This window comes from Leptopilina boulardi, unplaced genomic scaffold (assembly GCF_019393585.1).
Source record: "Leptopilina boulardi isolate dan_hultmark-lab unplaced genomic scaffold, ZJU_Lbou_2.1 LbouV2_144, whole genome shotgun sequence".
Lineage (NCBI taxonomy): Eukaryota > Metazoa > Arthropoda > Insecta > Hymenoptera > Figitidae > Leptopilina > Leptopilina boulardi.
Window position 1 is genome coordinate 150529 of NW_026137690.1, and position 16060 is coordinate 166588.

General features: G+C 26.1%; 1 protein-coding gene across 1 annotated transcript in view; it reads right to left on the minus strand.

The window, feature by feature from the left end:
• The window catches only part of LOC127291606 (uncharacterized), a 36506-nt gene extending 20823 nt beyond the window's left edge, over positions 1-15683 (minus strand). Inside the window, exon 1 of the mRNA XM_051320806.1 lies at positions 14720-15683. The gene's annotated coding sequence lies outside the window, so the exon portion shown is untranslated. The remainder of the gene's footprint in view (positions 1-14719) is intronic.
• Positions 15684-16060: the final 377 nt, after the last annotated feature.

Consider the following 16060-nt stretch of genomic DNA (forward strand, 5'->3'; position numbering starts at 1 on the left):
GCACAGTAGATCTCACTGCAATCTACAGATGCGCAATACATCTCTCTTCAGTCTATAGATGCGCAGTAGATCTTTCTGCATTCTATAGATGCATTCTAGAGATGCGCAGTAGATCTCACTGCAGTCTATAGATGCGCAATGGATCTTTCTACATTATAGAGATGAGAAGTAGATCTCACAGCAATCTAGAGATGCGCAATAGATCTCTCTGTATTCTATAGATGCGCAGTAGATCTCTTTGCATTATATAAATGCGTAATAGAACTTATTGCAGTTTATCGATGCGCAGTAGAACTTATTGCATTTTATAGATGCGCAGTAGCACTTTTTGCGTTCTATAGATGCGCAGTAGTATCTATTACATTCTATAGCTGCGCAGTAATGTTCTATACCTTTTTTTCCCTGCCTTTAAATAAAGAATACAACAAATAAAAATGCGCAGTAACTTTGATTGCAACAAACAATGAATAAAGAACATGTTAATCATATTATATATCAGCACGTGGCCGGACGGAAAGAATACAGATATAAGAAGGCATATATTGAAGAATGTAGATATATAAAGGAAATGAGTAACAAAGAATGGGAAATGGTCTTGATTGAAAAGAAAGATAATTATATGAGGTTTTTTCTCTTTCTCTCTCTCTCTTTCTCTTTTTTTTTTGCAAAGTTGTATCTAACGGGATTGTCTTATGCAAAAGTACAAGTGGTAGCACTCGTACTTTAGTCAGCCAGGTTCGTTAAGTGGTCACAGTCAACGAGTCGACTCTCTTGCACATATACACAATAAACCGCGCACATATAGAATGTACGTAGTCTTCGCGTTGTCGTCCTCGCAGTCGTTGTTGTTGGGGAGGAGTGAGTTTCAATGGGACACGTGAAAGAAAAGTAGAGGGGTAAGAGCGCACGGCCAGACGAGTGCAAGCGAGTTAGACGACCGCTATATCATTTCGCTACCGGCTCTCAGTTCACCGTTCGGTTGTTGAACCCAGAACTCTCTTGCGCTGCATAACCCATTTTGTAATAGCACACTTTATTTAACCGGCACGCGACATAATTCCTGTCCTATATCATTTATTTCTTTGATTATTATTATTATTATTATTAATATTATTTTATTATTAATATTATTTTATTATTATTACACTGAAAAAAAAATTTATTTGATTCAAATACCGGTGTATTTGGTTATTATCAAATAAATATTTACTTGAATCAAATATTTCTTATTTGAATCAAATATATAGTATTTGAATCAAATATTTCAGTATTTGAAGCAAATACCATTTATTTGATTCAAATAAGAAATATTTGATTCAAGTAAATATTTATTTGATAATAACCAAATACACCGGTATTTGAATCAAATAAATTTTTTTTTCAGTGTATTATTATTATTATTATTATTATTATTATTATTATTACTATTATTAGTATTATTATTGTTAATATTTTATAATTATTGTTATTATTAATTTACTATTACATGGAAAAAAAAATTTATCTGGAACAGTTATATGTTTCTCTAGAATAGCGAAAACTTTCGATATTTTAGTGAAACATATCGTTGTTCCAGTGAAACTTATTGTTGTTTCAGGTGAAGATTTTTTTGCGTATGGTTTTTTTTTAGTATTATTGAAAATAAAAAATTGTCTTTTTTTAAAATTCTTATTACATGTGTGGTGTATTTGCTAAAAAAAAATATATACATATATATATATATTTCAATGGATCATGGCTTTTGAAAATGTGAGAAATAATTATCATTTACAATTATAATTCCGGAAGGAAGTTTTGTTTCACATATTTCTCTTCATTGAAATAAAAAAAAAATTTTCATTGAATTTTCAAATTATAATTTTGCAAATATACAAAATTTTGTAAAAAAAAATCGTATTTTTAAAAATTATTCTATACAATTTTTTCGTTTATACAATTTTTTTTTTTTTTTACAAAAATTATAAAAACAAATTATTTTTTTTGAAACAATATTAAAAATCAAAGCATTGAAAATTTTTGCACTGAAAAAATAAATTACAAAACAGAAAATTGGTTATTGACAGTAGTGTTATGTTAAAAATATAGAAAACAAAAAATAAAATTCAAAATTTGTATATTATATATATATATATATATATATATATATGTATATTATACTCTTTTGAAGATCATTGTCGATGAGTTGTTGCGAAAGAGATTAAATAACAGAGAGCTTGTAATTTCCGCATTGAGTATCTCCAACTCCAATGTCAATGTCAGTCGCCCTTTCACCTTATATAACGAATGAGCGTACTCGTTCCCGACGCTTGCATATTATCGGCTTAATGCGATTCGCATATATGGAGAGCGATGAAATCTAGCATGTACTTATGTGTTCTTATATATATATATACATTCAGTATATTATATCGGACTAACAATACAACCCCCTCAACCACCCCCTATCTTCTTACTACCTACCTCACTATTTTAAAAAAAAACTGCATCCTATCTACATATATTATAAAAATGTCTATAAATTTGTATCTAATTAAAATTTTTTAATTCATATATAATTTTTTTTTAAATTAAAAATATTTTTTTTGTAATTGTAAATCGAGTTTTAAAATTTGAATTTACAATTCAATATTCTTATTTAGAGAGGGGAAAAAATAATTATCCTCTCATTTGGAATTACCCATTATTAAATATTCTTGTTTCAAGAGGAAAAAAAAGAATTATACATTCCTTACTAAGAATTCTGGTTAAAAAGAGGAACACTTAAAATTGTCGTTTATTTAATATATTCTTAGTTTTAAGAGGTAAACAGGAATGATCCTCTCATTTTGAATTAACCCTTATTAAATATTCTTGATTTAAGAGGAAAAAAAAATTATATACTCTGATTTATGGAATTATTCTGTACGTTACCATTATTGAATATTCTCGTTTATAGAGGAAAAAAAAAGATTAATTCTTTCATTTGGAATTATCGCTTATTTATTATTCTTGTTTTAAGAGGAAAAAAAGGAATGATCCTTTCATCTTGAATTATCCCTTATTTAATATTCTTGTTTTAAGAGGCAAAAAAGTAACTGTCCTCCTATATCTATAAAAAGATCCATTATTGAATATTCTTGTTTTAAGGGGAAAAAAGGGTATTATCCTCTTAAAATAAGATTACTTTCAATGAATTTTATTTTAATAATATAATCGCTTATAAAAAAAAATAAAATTTCGTATAGATAATAATTTTGTTTTTAAGAGGAAAATTCCTTTTACACTCGTATATTATTTTCTTAAAAAGAGAATAATATACAAAAAAGAAATTAAATTTCAGATTATAAATTTTAATTTTTAATATAGTTTTGTTTTGACGGGGATAATCGTTTTTTTTATACTAAACAAAACTTCTTAATCGAAGAGGAAAATTAACACTTAAATTACTATATATACTTTTATAACAAATTTTTGTTATTTCTTTCAAAATTAGAATAGAATTTTTTTGATTTTAAGGCCTATTCTTGATTTAAGAGGACAACGGACTATCATTTATAAAAAAGGCATATTTTCCTCTTAAAATGAGATTATTAACGATTATTATTATTATTATTATTATTATTATTATTATTATTATTATTATTATTATTATTTTGAGGACTATTCTTGTTTTAAGAGGATAATTGATCATATATCAAAAAATGTCATATTTTCCTCTTAAAATAAGATTATCAATATATATATATATATATAATTATTTCAAAAATAAATTTTTAATAGTAATTTTTAACAAGAAAAAAAATGTGTTTTTAAATATATAAATGTAGAAAAAAAAATTCTAGAATTGAGTTGATGGCAAAGGTTTTTCAGGTTCGCCAAAGTGATAGGAAAAGAAAAAAGAGAAGGAGAACGAAAGAGAAAGAGTTGAACGGTACTAATGCACTAAGCAGCACACTCGACGTCACATTTGACCGTTGGTTATGCCGATAGCGAAAAAAAAAGTGCCTAGCACACCATGCACTTGTGATACTTTATAGTCTCATGCATCCTAGTACAGAAGGTATCTATTTTTTTATATAGTTTTTTCTATTTCTTTTGTTTATTTAAAAAAAAAAATTCAAATTTACTTTTTTTTAAGGGGTCTTTAATCCATTGGAGCAAAAAAAAAAAAAATATTTTTCACTCGCACACAAATATATAATATTGGTTTGTTCTAGATTTGAAAATATATATAAATTGCAATGCAATGAGAGACTTTCTTTTTTCTTCTTTTTTTTTTACATTTCTTTTGCTCTCTTATTCTTGGTGAAAAAGAAAATTGGCCTGATTTTGATCTATTGTTGCTATTATATATAATATAAATATTTGCGCTTGCGCAAACAATTCAATGTCATGAAATATGCCTTTTATTTAGCTATGTAATACACACACACGTATATATATATATATATATATATATAAATTATATTTTATACATTTATAAAAGGAAAATTACTCTTGTTTGAACTTGAGGGTTGTTTATAACTTTCACTCTATTCCAAAAAAAGTTGAAAATTTTTTTTTTTTACTTAATTTTTATTATTACTATTTTTCAACTTTTGTATAATTTATATAAATAAATAAAAATATATTTTTATGTATAAATGAAAAATTCCTCTTGATTGAACTCTAGAGTTGTTGGTAGCTTACACTCCATTTGAACAAGAGTTAAAAAAATATTTTTCTAATAATTTATATTATTATTATTGTTGTTGTTATTATTTTTGTATTTGTTATTATTATTATTATTATTATTATTATTATTTTTCAACTTTTGCATTAGTTATAATTATAAATAAATATTATATATATATATATATATATATATATATATATATATAAAAGGAAAATTCCTCTTGATTGAACTTGAGAGTTTGTTGTAGCTTTCACTCTATTTGAACAGGCACACTGTGAGTGAATGTAGCTAATGCGAAACGAAGCGAAGAGTAAAATCCTTCGACGAGGAAATAATGGCTGCCTTCCAGCAGCTGAAATTACTCCTTTTTCCCTACTGGTGTGTTTCATGAAGCAAAAGAGGAAAATTATTGTAGTTCTCGTTAATTTTTGTTTTATATTGTATATATATATATATATATATATATATATATATATATATATATATATATATATATATATATATATATATACATTAAAGGCAAATCCCCCCCCCACTAATGGCAATTTAATGTTGAAAAGAAAAATAAATGTACATAGTAAACAGTAATTTTGTAACATATATATATATATACTCCAGGAATGTTCAAACCCCCCCCCCCCTCCTCCATCTTACCACTTTGATGAGATTCGATAATTATACAATAATTTTTTGTTTTTCTTCTCACACTTATATTAAATTATCATTAAAGTTGGTGTTTCCTTAGGAAAAATGTTTTTTTTATTTAATGAAATTTTAATGTTTGAAAAAAAATTTGTGTTGCAGTGATTTTTTTTTTGTTTTTTAACGTAAAAGTGAGGTTAGGATTTGAATTTTCTAATATTTATATATTCTTCAGTGATTTTCGGCATAAAAGTGAGGTTAGGATTTGAGCTTTTCATTATTTATGTTCTTCGTGCGGTGATTTTTGGAATAAAAGTAAGGTTAGAATTTGAATTTTCGTGGACATTTTTTGGAACAAAAGTGAGGTTAGGATTATTAAATTATCTTTACACTATAAAAAATGCCCGGGAAATATATTCATATTCTTTGCGAGTAATATTTTTGACATAAAAGTGAGGTTAGGTTTTGAATAATAATTATATATATATATATATATATACATTAAATTGTGGCGCGCTCTAAAGAAAGGGAAGCAAAAAATTATAGGTTATGTTTATAATAGTTTGTAATGGAACTTTAAATCAAGGTAAAACGTAAAAGTATGATGAACATAACCTTAAATTTTTGGTTTCTTAGCAATACTGTTAATAATAATAATAACAACAATACTAATAATATTAATAACAATAATAATTAAAAAATAGTGATTAATAAAAAAAGTAATAATTATTTCTTAATTAAGTAATTAATTAATATAATTATATTATTATACTGTATTGTGTATATTACGTATTATTATATAAAAATATTAGGCAATTTTTTTTTCTTTCTAAATACCGAAAAATTTTTGCATTATTTTTTTTTTATTTATTTTTTTGCTGTAGAAAATTTTTTTTTTTTAAATTTTCATTGGAAAATATATTGATAGAGTTATTGATATATAAATATATAGGTATAGGAGTGAAGCGACGTTGAAGTCGAGAGTATACAGGGAAGGAATCTCACGGCTGACGGCTGGCCGTGACTTTACTCAACTCAGGCGGCACTTCAGGCCGGCGCAACGCGTCAATGTAGAACGGTCATTGACTTTTCGTTCGGTCGCGTTTTGTATTTTATATATATTGTGTATATGTATATCTATATATATGTACATACGGTCGCTACTTTTCACTCATCGTCAAACCAATATTCCTTTTGCAAAAATTTTCACGCGAATTCCATATTTTTTTTTTATTTTCACGTCACCCCATATATATATATATATATATATATATATATATATATATATATATATATATATATATAGCGTCATCAAAATTCGCGCTCGCACGCAAATCGTTTTTTTCACTCCCTTCGCGCGTGTTCCAATTTTTATTGAGACGAGCCTTTTTTTTCTCGATTCCATCCATTTATATATATTCACGTTGTCCCATTAAGGAATACTCTCAATTTTTTTTACTAAAAAATTTTTTTTTAATTTAACCCTTAACTGGCACCATGGGTCAAGTAGACCCGAGAATTTGTTCGCGCTCAAATTAATTGAATTTGAATATTTTTTTTATATTTTAATATATTAGTTAAGACATATTAGTAATTTTCTAAGTATTTTTGATACAACTAATAATAATAATTTTCTTTTTCAGATTTTCATATATTGAATGAAGAAAAAATTCGTTGAATGTGATTAGTGCATCGTATTGGATTTTGTGGCTAAAAGCAAGTGTTTCATACTAGATAATGAATAATTGGGGAAAATATATATATATATGAGGGAACAGGGAAACATTTCAAAGTGGTTATATTTATCAATTATCTTTAATTAACCCTTAACACCATGGGTCCAGTAGACCTGAGCATTTTTTTCTCGTTTAAATTAATTGAATTTGAATATTTTTTATATTTTAATATTTTAATTTGACATATTAGTAATTTTCCAAGTTTTTTGATACAACTAATTTGATACAAAAGAATAAATTAGCTTCAAACATTAATAAATTATAAATTTTTCATTTTAACCTAAAGTCATATTTTGCAAAATAAATGCCTTTTTTGCAAGTCCTACTGTTGTGGTAATTTTTTTCTTAAAGAACAATACATCATAACTTTAAATTTTTAAAGTGATATTATTAAAATTTAAATAACTCATGAATTTTTTAGATAAAAATACGCAATTTTTTTTTTTTGGTTTTTATTGTTCACCATTTTTTTAAACTAATTTAAAATAAATTAATCCCTGTAAAACTAATGAAATTTTAAAAAACACATAAACTACCTTAGATTAAATTTTTGTGCAAAAATATTTAATAATAATAATATTTATAAGAATAATAATTAAATATAATAATAATAATAATAATGGTGATAATAATAATAAAAACTAACGATAAGAATAATAAGTACTAATAATAAAATAATAGTAATAATAAATATAGTTTAAAATTTAAAAAATAAATCACCTTGAGAAAGAATTGAACCCCGACCGAAGAGTATTACTTTTCTAGTACTTTAGCACTAGACCACCGGATCAATTGAATAATTTTTTAACTGTTTCAAGCGTCGGGAATATTATTATTTATTATTATTTAATTTTTTTTATTTTTATTATTGTTATTATTTATATGATTATTATTATATTAATGCTAATAATAAATTGAAACTAAAGTAATTGGAAAGTAATTTTAATTTTTTTTATGTATTTTAAAAAACCTGACGTTTTTAAAAAAAATTTTTTAATTTATTATTAATTAATTTTAATTATTTAATTTATTAATAAATTAATATAATTTAAAAAAAAATTTTTTTTATATAAAATATATATGTGCTGCGCTGATTTTGACAAAAGAGAGTCGTTCCGATTAGTGTTCTCTATGATGAGAGAGAGACACACTTTTGAATACTATATATATAAAAGTTTAAGGGACTAGATTTATTATTAATAGCAAATGACAGTGTCATTTTAAAGTGAATGGTATTCGATTTTGCGGGACACCTGGTATAATAGCATTGACGGTCATCGTTACGGTAACGCGTAATACTTTACGGTTCGGCTTGTGTGTGTGTGTGTATGTATATATGTATGTGTGCATTATCGCGAAATCGCTATATGGATAAACATCTCATCAATTTTTCACGGGAAATTATTACATATTTTACGGTACTTTTTCTTAGAAAAAAAAATATATTTTTTTTTAAATAAAGAATTTTTTTTAAATAATTAAAAAATTTTTTTAAATAAATAAATTTTTTTTTAAATAAATAAATTTTAACTAAAATAATATTGTATATTAAAATACTAAAAAATTTACTTTTCTAAAACCTATAAATTTAGTTTTATAAAAAAATTTAAATTTAGTTTTATAAAAAATATAAATTTTAGTTTTACAAAAACTTTATTTATTTTATTATTTTTTTTTAAATTATTATTTAATATAATAAATTATTAAAAAAATTTAGTTATTTAATAATTATTTTTCAAAAAAAAAAATGTAGCATATATGCGCGATTTTTTCTCGAAATTTCCATTTCAGTTTCGTTTAATAAATAAATATCGTTTTTTTTTTTTTGCGTTTTCCTTTTCGTTTATAAAATATTTTAAAGGGAAAAAAAACAGTTAACGGACACATATAGAGAATAATCTTTCATTTTTATGAGAATTTTTTTTTTTTTCTTTTCTTTTTCTTTTTCTTAAGTCCTTATAACTTTCGACTCATCCGAAAGTGCAATGACCGCTCCAATAAATCCGGAGTACACCCCAAAAAGATTACACGTCACGATGAATTCTTCATTCGAAATCCCGTTAAGTTACATTTTTTTATTGGCTCTTTATAAATTCGCACAAAATTGCAAAAAAAAGAATTTTCGTTGGAAAATCACTGTTTTTTTTTCATTAAATTTATTTTTCTAAAAAGAAGAATATTTTTTTTTTCTTTCTACGAAACTCTTTAGTGGAAAAAACAAATTTTGTAAAATTTATTATAAATTATTATTATAAATATATAAAAATAAAATAAATTAAATAATTTAATAAATATAAACAAAATAAATAAAAATAGAATAAATATAAATATTTGTACTAAATTATTATTATAAAAATATAATAATCTGTTATTTGACTATTATTAAATAAATATTTACTGAATTCAAATAATTGTAAAAGTTGTAAAATAAATACAAAAATAAATAAATTAGTAATTTTTTTTTTTTTTTTTGAAACAAATACTTTTTAATTGGCTCAAATAATTGTTATTTAATATATACAAATAAATATTTATTTGACAATAGTCAAGTAATCGATTACTTGAATCAAATAAATTTTATTTTTCCCCTCCGATAAATAAAAAAAAAAAAATACAAATATGATGCAACAATTATTTCGGATTAGAGAGAGAGGGATAATTTTTTTTGTCTTCCTCTCTTAATACTTTCGATTCATCCATATTAAAGTGCAATGACCGCTCCAATAAATACCTTGAAACAAAAAAAAATTTTATTTCGAATTTAAAAAATTTCTAAAGAATTTTTTTTATACAGATTTTTCGTATATTTCGGTATTTTATTTTTTTTTCTCGCATATAACCGCTGAAAAGCCCAACTTCCGGGTTCTATTGAATTTGTGCCAACCCTTTTTGGTGAGGAGAATTTTTTTTTCTTTTTTTATTTTTATCTCAAGGTATTCCGTTGCAATTGTTCGATTTATAAAAATATATATATATATAATCGAGAAAAGGATCCCTCAATTCTTTTGAAAAATTATTGAGAGAAAGAGGAAGAAAGAAGAAGAAGATGATGATGATTTTAGACGGGAAGTTTTGCGCAGAAACCGTTATGTCACATATTAGAAAATAATGTGTTGTATACTTAACGGTTTTTCTGTGTGTTGCTTCTTTTATAACGAGATTTGCACAAAATAAAAATTTTAAAAATAGAAAAAAAGACGTAAATTTCTTTTACAAACATTTTTGAGACGCTAATTTTTTTTTATATAATGACCAAAAAAATGAAAAAAAAACAGGAAAAAAAATTTCATTTAAAATGAGCCAAAAAAAAAAAAAATTAGAATTTTTAGAAAAATTATTTACAATTTTCAAATTTTTTTTGATTTGTATCTTTTTATAAAATCAAATTTTTTACAATTTTAAAATTTTATTTTGTATTTTTAGAAGTTTTTCCAATTTTTTTTTTTTGCCAATTTTCAAATTACTTTTTGTATTGCAGAAATAATTCCATTTTTTCAATATTCATAAATTTCGCAAATTTTTTACAATTTTCAAATTTTATTTCGCAAATATTTTTGTACCATTTTTTTTATAAATTTATCACATTTTTTACAATTTTCAAATTTTATTCCCCAAATTTTTTTTAGATTTTCTTTTCCTAAATTTATTCAAATATATTTTACAATTTGCAAATTTTATTTTTGTAAATTTTTTTTCATTTTATTAATTTTTGTTACAATTTTTTTGAAAATATTCTTATTTTTATCTTTCTATTTCTATAAAATCAAAAATTTTTCATAATTTTCAAAAAAAAAAAAATTTTTTTTGGATTTTTCAAAATTTTTTTTTGGAAAATTGTCAAATTTATTGAACAACAATAATTGTTTTGCACATGAAAAATGAAGCAAAAAAAAAACATGCCATCAAGCATATCGCAGTGGTATATATAAGAGAATCGGTTACGTTATTGCAAGTACCGTTTTTCGTCCCGTTAAAGTCACACGTTCAATGTCCGGAAAACAAATTTCTGTCGTAATCTTTTTCTCTCTCTCTCTCTCTCTTTCTTATGCTTCTCCAAAGGGCCAAGGAACTTTCCGAGAGTCTCTTAACTTCACTTTCTAAAAACCTTCGTTAGCTTATATGTACTCTTTTACATCACTTCTTCTTTTTCTTCTTCTTTACTCCCCCCCACCCCACTCACTTTATACCAGGTTTTATATTGCCCGAAAGTCGTCGAACTTTCCAGAAAGATCTCTTCGATATTGACAATAATATGAAAGGAAAACGAAAACTAAAAATTATTATTATTATGTTTCAATTATCATTGAATTGAAAAAAAAACCGGTCTGACAGACCGAGTAGACGCTAAATGCGAATTTTTTTTAGTATTTTTGCAGAAAATTGATTTAGCTGTAGAAAATTTATTATTATATTTTTATCTGAAAAGATTTAGTACTGTTTAGGTAAAAAAAACCGGTCTGAGAGACCGAGTAGACGCTAAATGTGATTTTTCTGCAAAATTGTTGCCAAAAATTGATTTATACAAAATTTTGTTATTCTATCTATAACTGAAAACGTTTAGTACTGTTTAGATAAAAAAAAACGGTCTGTGAGACCAAGTAGGCGCTACTTGTGATTTTTTTTGCAAAATTGTTACCAAAAATTCATTTATACAAAATTTTGTTATATCTAATTATATGTAAAAAGTATTAATAAAGAAAAAATACCCCGGTCTAGAAAACCGAATAGAGGCTTAACGTGACATTTTCCTTCTCTCAATAATTTACAGGTTAAAATTTTCGTTTTCAGTTCAAAAAAAAAAATTTTTAACTTATTTCGTTATATTTAATATTCAAAAACTACTTAAAAAATCCAAAAAGAGGAGTGGAGGACGGTTGTAACAATAAGTTAACGTGCGGTAAACGTCGAAAAGGTCAATGTCCCATTTCGACCTTAACTCGCCAGGACGCGCGCGGTGTGTGTGCACTTGTTTGCTCAAGAAAGTCTTCAATTCGCTAACCTACATAATGTTTATCCATCATGGCGCGCGCCTGAGTCTCAATATACGGCTATCGCTTTTTTTCTTTTTTTTTTTTTTTTTTTTAATAATTTTGTGATTATTTTCCAATAAATCTTGTTTTCTATTGTTTCCACTTTTTTTCTTTGCAATTCACACGTGTGTTGATTTGAAACAAGTGAAAGAATGAAAAAGGAAGAAGAAGAAGGAGGAGGAGGAGGAAACGAAGAAGAAAAACGAGAAGAAGAAGAACAATTCACTTCCGGATGGAAAAATTCTATACGAGATAATTCCCCCCCTTGTTTTAATATAATAAATAAAAACACAATTACGTTTGTTTTGTAACTCTATTCATTGGAGGCATATCGTTCATGAATGTTCTCTCTCTTTCTCTCAATGTCAAGGATGACCCCAAAGGTGAATGTCTTGCTCGGGATGCCACACCAACCGTGAACGGGAGATTTTACCTTGTTTTTTTTTTTAATTATAATTTTCATTTTGTATTGGATTTTTGCAATTTTTATATTTTTATATTGTTAATTTCATTAGTTATTGAAAATTTTTTAATTAAATTAAATAAACATTAATTTCATAATTCGAATTTTAGAATAGAATAATTTTTATTTTGCATTGAAAAACGGGCAATTGTTGTTATTTAGATCGTTCTGAATCAGAATAGCTGTTAATTAATTTTGAAAATTTTTAATCCGTAGAATATTTTTGAATCAGAAATTGTTAATTAATATTTGATTTACAAATTGTTCCCTTGATTATTTGGAATTCGAGAATTTTTAGAAATCGTAAATTTAATTAGGATATTAAAATTTTTATATTCCGAACATTCGGAAATTAATATTATTTATATATATTCATATTAAAATTATTTTGATATATTTTTCTATAATTGGAAATCTTTCAATATTGTTGACAATTAATTTCCATAAACGGATATTTACGTTAGGGTTAAGGGAAATTAATTAATTGATTAATTCATACGACATAGAAATAGAAATTAATTCTTCAGGAATTAATTTCCCAAAAGAATGTAATAGAGAATTAATTACAAGTGCTAAAAAAATTATTAGCTGCAGAATTCGGGAATTATTGCAATTCAGAAATTAATTTTACAGTGATCGGGAATTATTTTATATAGATTCCTAACATTCGGAAATCAATATTAATCAAGGGAATTAATACTATATATTTCTATCGTGGTCAAGTTCAATTACTGCAAAATTTATATTTTCAAGCAAAGGGAAATTTCATTATTACAGAAATTAATTTCAATATTAATAGGAATTTCCTGCAGAAATTACTTTTAATTAATGTTTATTCATTGCGTTAGGATTTTGGGAATTCAAATGATTTTGAATTCAGAAACAACAGAGAATTAAATAATAGTGCCAACAAAATTATTAAAGGTACAGAATTTGAGAATTATTGGAATTCGGGAATTACTTTACCAGTATTCGGAAATAATTTTCTTAATTCCTAACATTCGGTAATTAATTAACTGTGGGAATTATTTTTATATTTCTATCATTGGGAATTAATTTCCATTGTTCCATTAATTATTTATATGCAGAATTACAAATTAATTTCAATGGAAATTATTTTCAATAGAAATTAATTTCCATCACAATTTATTAAGTAATTCCAATCGAAATTAATTTCAATGGAAATTCATTAAGTAATTCAAATCGAAATTAATTTTAATGAAAATTAAATAATTAATTCTAATAGAAATTAATTTCAATAAAAATCAATTACCTAATTCCAATCGAAGTAAATTTCAATGAAAATTCATTAAGTAATTCCAATAGAAATTAATTTCAATGAAAGTTAATTACCTAATTTCAATGGAAATTAATTAATGAATTCCAATCAAAATTAATTTCAATGAAAATTAAATAATTAATTACAATCAAATTTAATTAATGAATTCCAATCGAAATTTATTTCAATGAATGGCAATTAATTTGTAAGAGTTTGGGAATTAAATTCCAACGATCCGGAATTCAGAAATTAATCTTCCAGAAATTTCCAGTGTAACACAAAGTTATCTACAATAATAAATTATTCCTGAATTCAAGAATAAGAATTCTAGAATTAATTTCCACTACTAGACTCAGAAATTGTCCAAATTCCTAGAATTCGTCAAAGCAAAAATAACGGATTTTGATACCAAATAAAAGGAATCTTAATTGCAAATTTGGTTCGAATGAAAACAAAATTAATCAGTAATGACTTCTAATACAAATCCTATTAGCAATAGGATTAATATTGTCATTGCTTTCTTTCGATATGACGAAATTAACAAAAACATGTTAAAGGTTCTCAATGCCAAAACAACTATCCATTAAGATTTGAGATGCTAATAAGGAAATGATTCGAAAAAATAACGGAAACGAATAATTTACACATCAATAGCCAGCCCCCTTGTAAAATTCCTCGCAGATGACAAATTCATTGCTACTTTTGGATATCATCAGCTAATTCTTACAACTTCTTTTGGATATCTTCAAATAATTTTAAAACCTTTTTGAAATATCATCATAGATAAAAACCTCTTTTGGAAATCATCAGAAATTTATAAAACTCTCCCATTGTAAATTAAGAAAACAAATCCGAAAATACCAAATTCCTAAGGATTTAATGGGGATCAAATAATAAATATTTCGAAACACTCACCTTCTGTGTTCCGTTTTGGACACCAGAAATTTAACAATCTGTCAAAAACACACTGTTAACGCGCATCTCCCGCGTATATGTATATTCAGGAAAATCAACTCCTGGAAGTTTTGTTTCCACTTAGCATCACTGGTTCAACAACTGCAACATCCGGCTCGTGTGTATCCAAGTATATCCAACAGGTTTCATCCAAAGAAAAACTGTTTTAAACAAAAATTCTCCGATTCAAAACTAAGAAAAACCGTACACCACCAAAAAAAATGCAGTTCTTGTTTTAGAGAATCGCACAAAACACTTTGAAGAGGACACAGTTGTTTTTTGGACACTTGCAAAAGAGACACAGTAGTGTATTTTGGAAACACTTAAAACACAATAGTTAGTTGGTGACACTTAGGACACTGATCCTTAATAGTATCCTTAATAGTATTGATATCCTTTGACAGTAATCCAAAATGATGATGCTAATCACAAAGGGCACAAATAGTTGTTAAAATTTTGATTTTGAAGATTTGTTGAAAATGGGTTTCGTGGGTTTTTTTTTTTTTTGTTAAGTTTGAACGATTGTTTTCGTACGGCCGCGTGGTTCGAACTGATGTTCTGAAGACGAGTATACCTATAGGCAGGCAGCAGGTAGAGGCACATACAGAGGCGAAGAGACTCCAAGGTAAGAGGCGGTTTGTATGGGTTATAATATGGTATGGCGATAGCGCGATGGCCACAAGAGAAGGTTTTCTGCTTCTCTCCCGTTTCTCTTCCTTCTTTTCTTCGTTGTCGTCGTCGTCGATGTTGTCGTCGTTGTCGTTTCGTGTTTCCACTCAAGCCGAGAGTTGGAGAGGTTAGCTCACTCTTCTCTCTCTCTGGTTGTATATGTTCTGTTGCTGTTTGGTTTGTGGCTGCTTGGCTAGGCGCTGCTGTTGGAACCTCACGGTTCAACATTCCCCATCGAGTGAACCAACGGGACTTTGGGGTCTTCCCTCTCACTCGGGACTCGCTGGTTACTGACCTCCGAAAATACGTGCTTGGGTCCTTCGCTTTTATCTATAGAGAGGAAATGGTATCCCTCTCTCTGTGTGTGTATCAGTGCGGATACCTGTATGTATATATAATGTCTAGATGATGATGATGGTGATGATGATGAAGATGATGAAGGTGAAGAACATGAAGAAGAAGCTTATACCTATACACGGGGTGTCCCAAGAGTCACTGACCCATGTGGCAAAAGAGAGGGGGACGATGATGGGAGAATGAAATCATCGAGATTTCAGGATGGGAGATTATTACGTGCAAGTGTTGCATTCCTCTGGTTTATTATGTCCTTTGATTATTAGCAGGAACTCATTT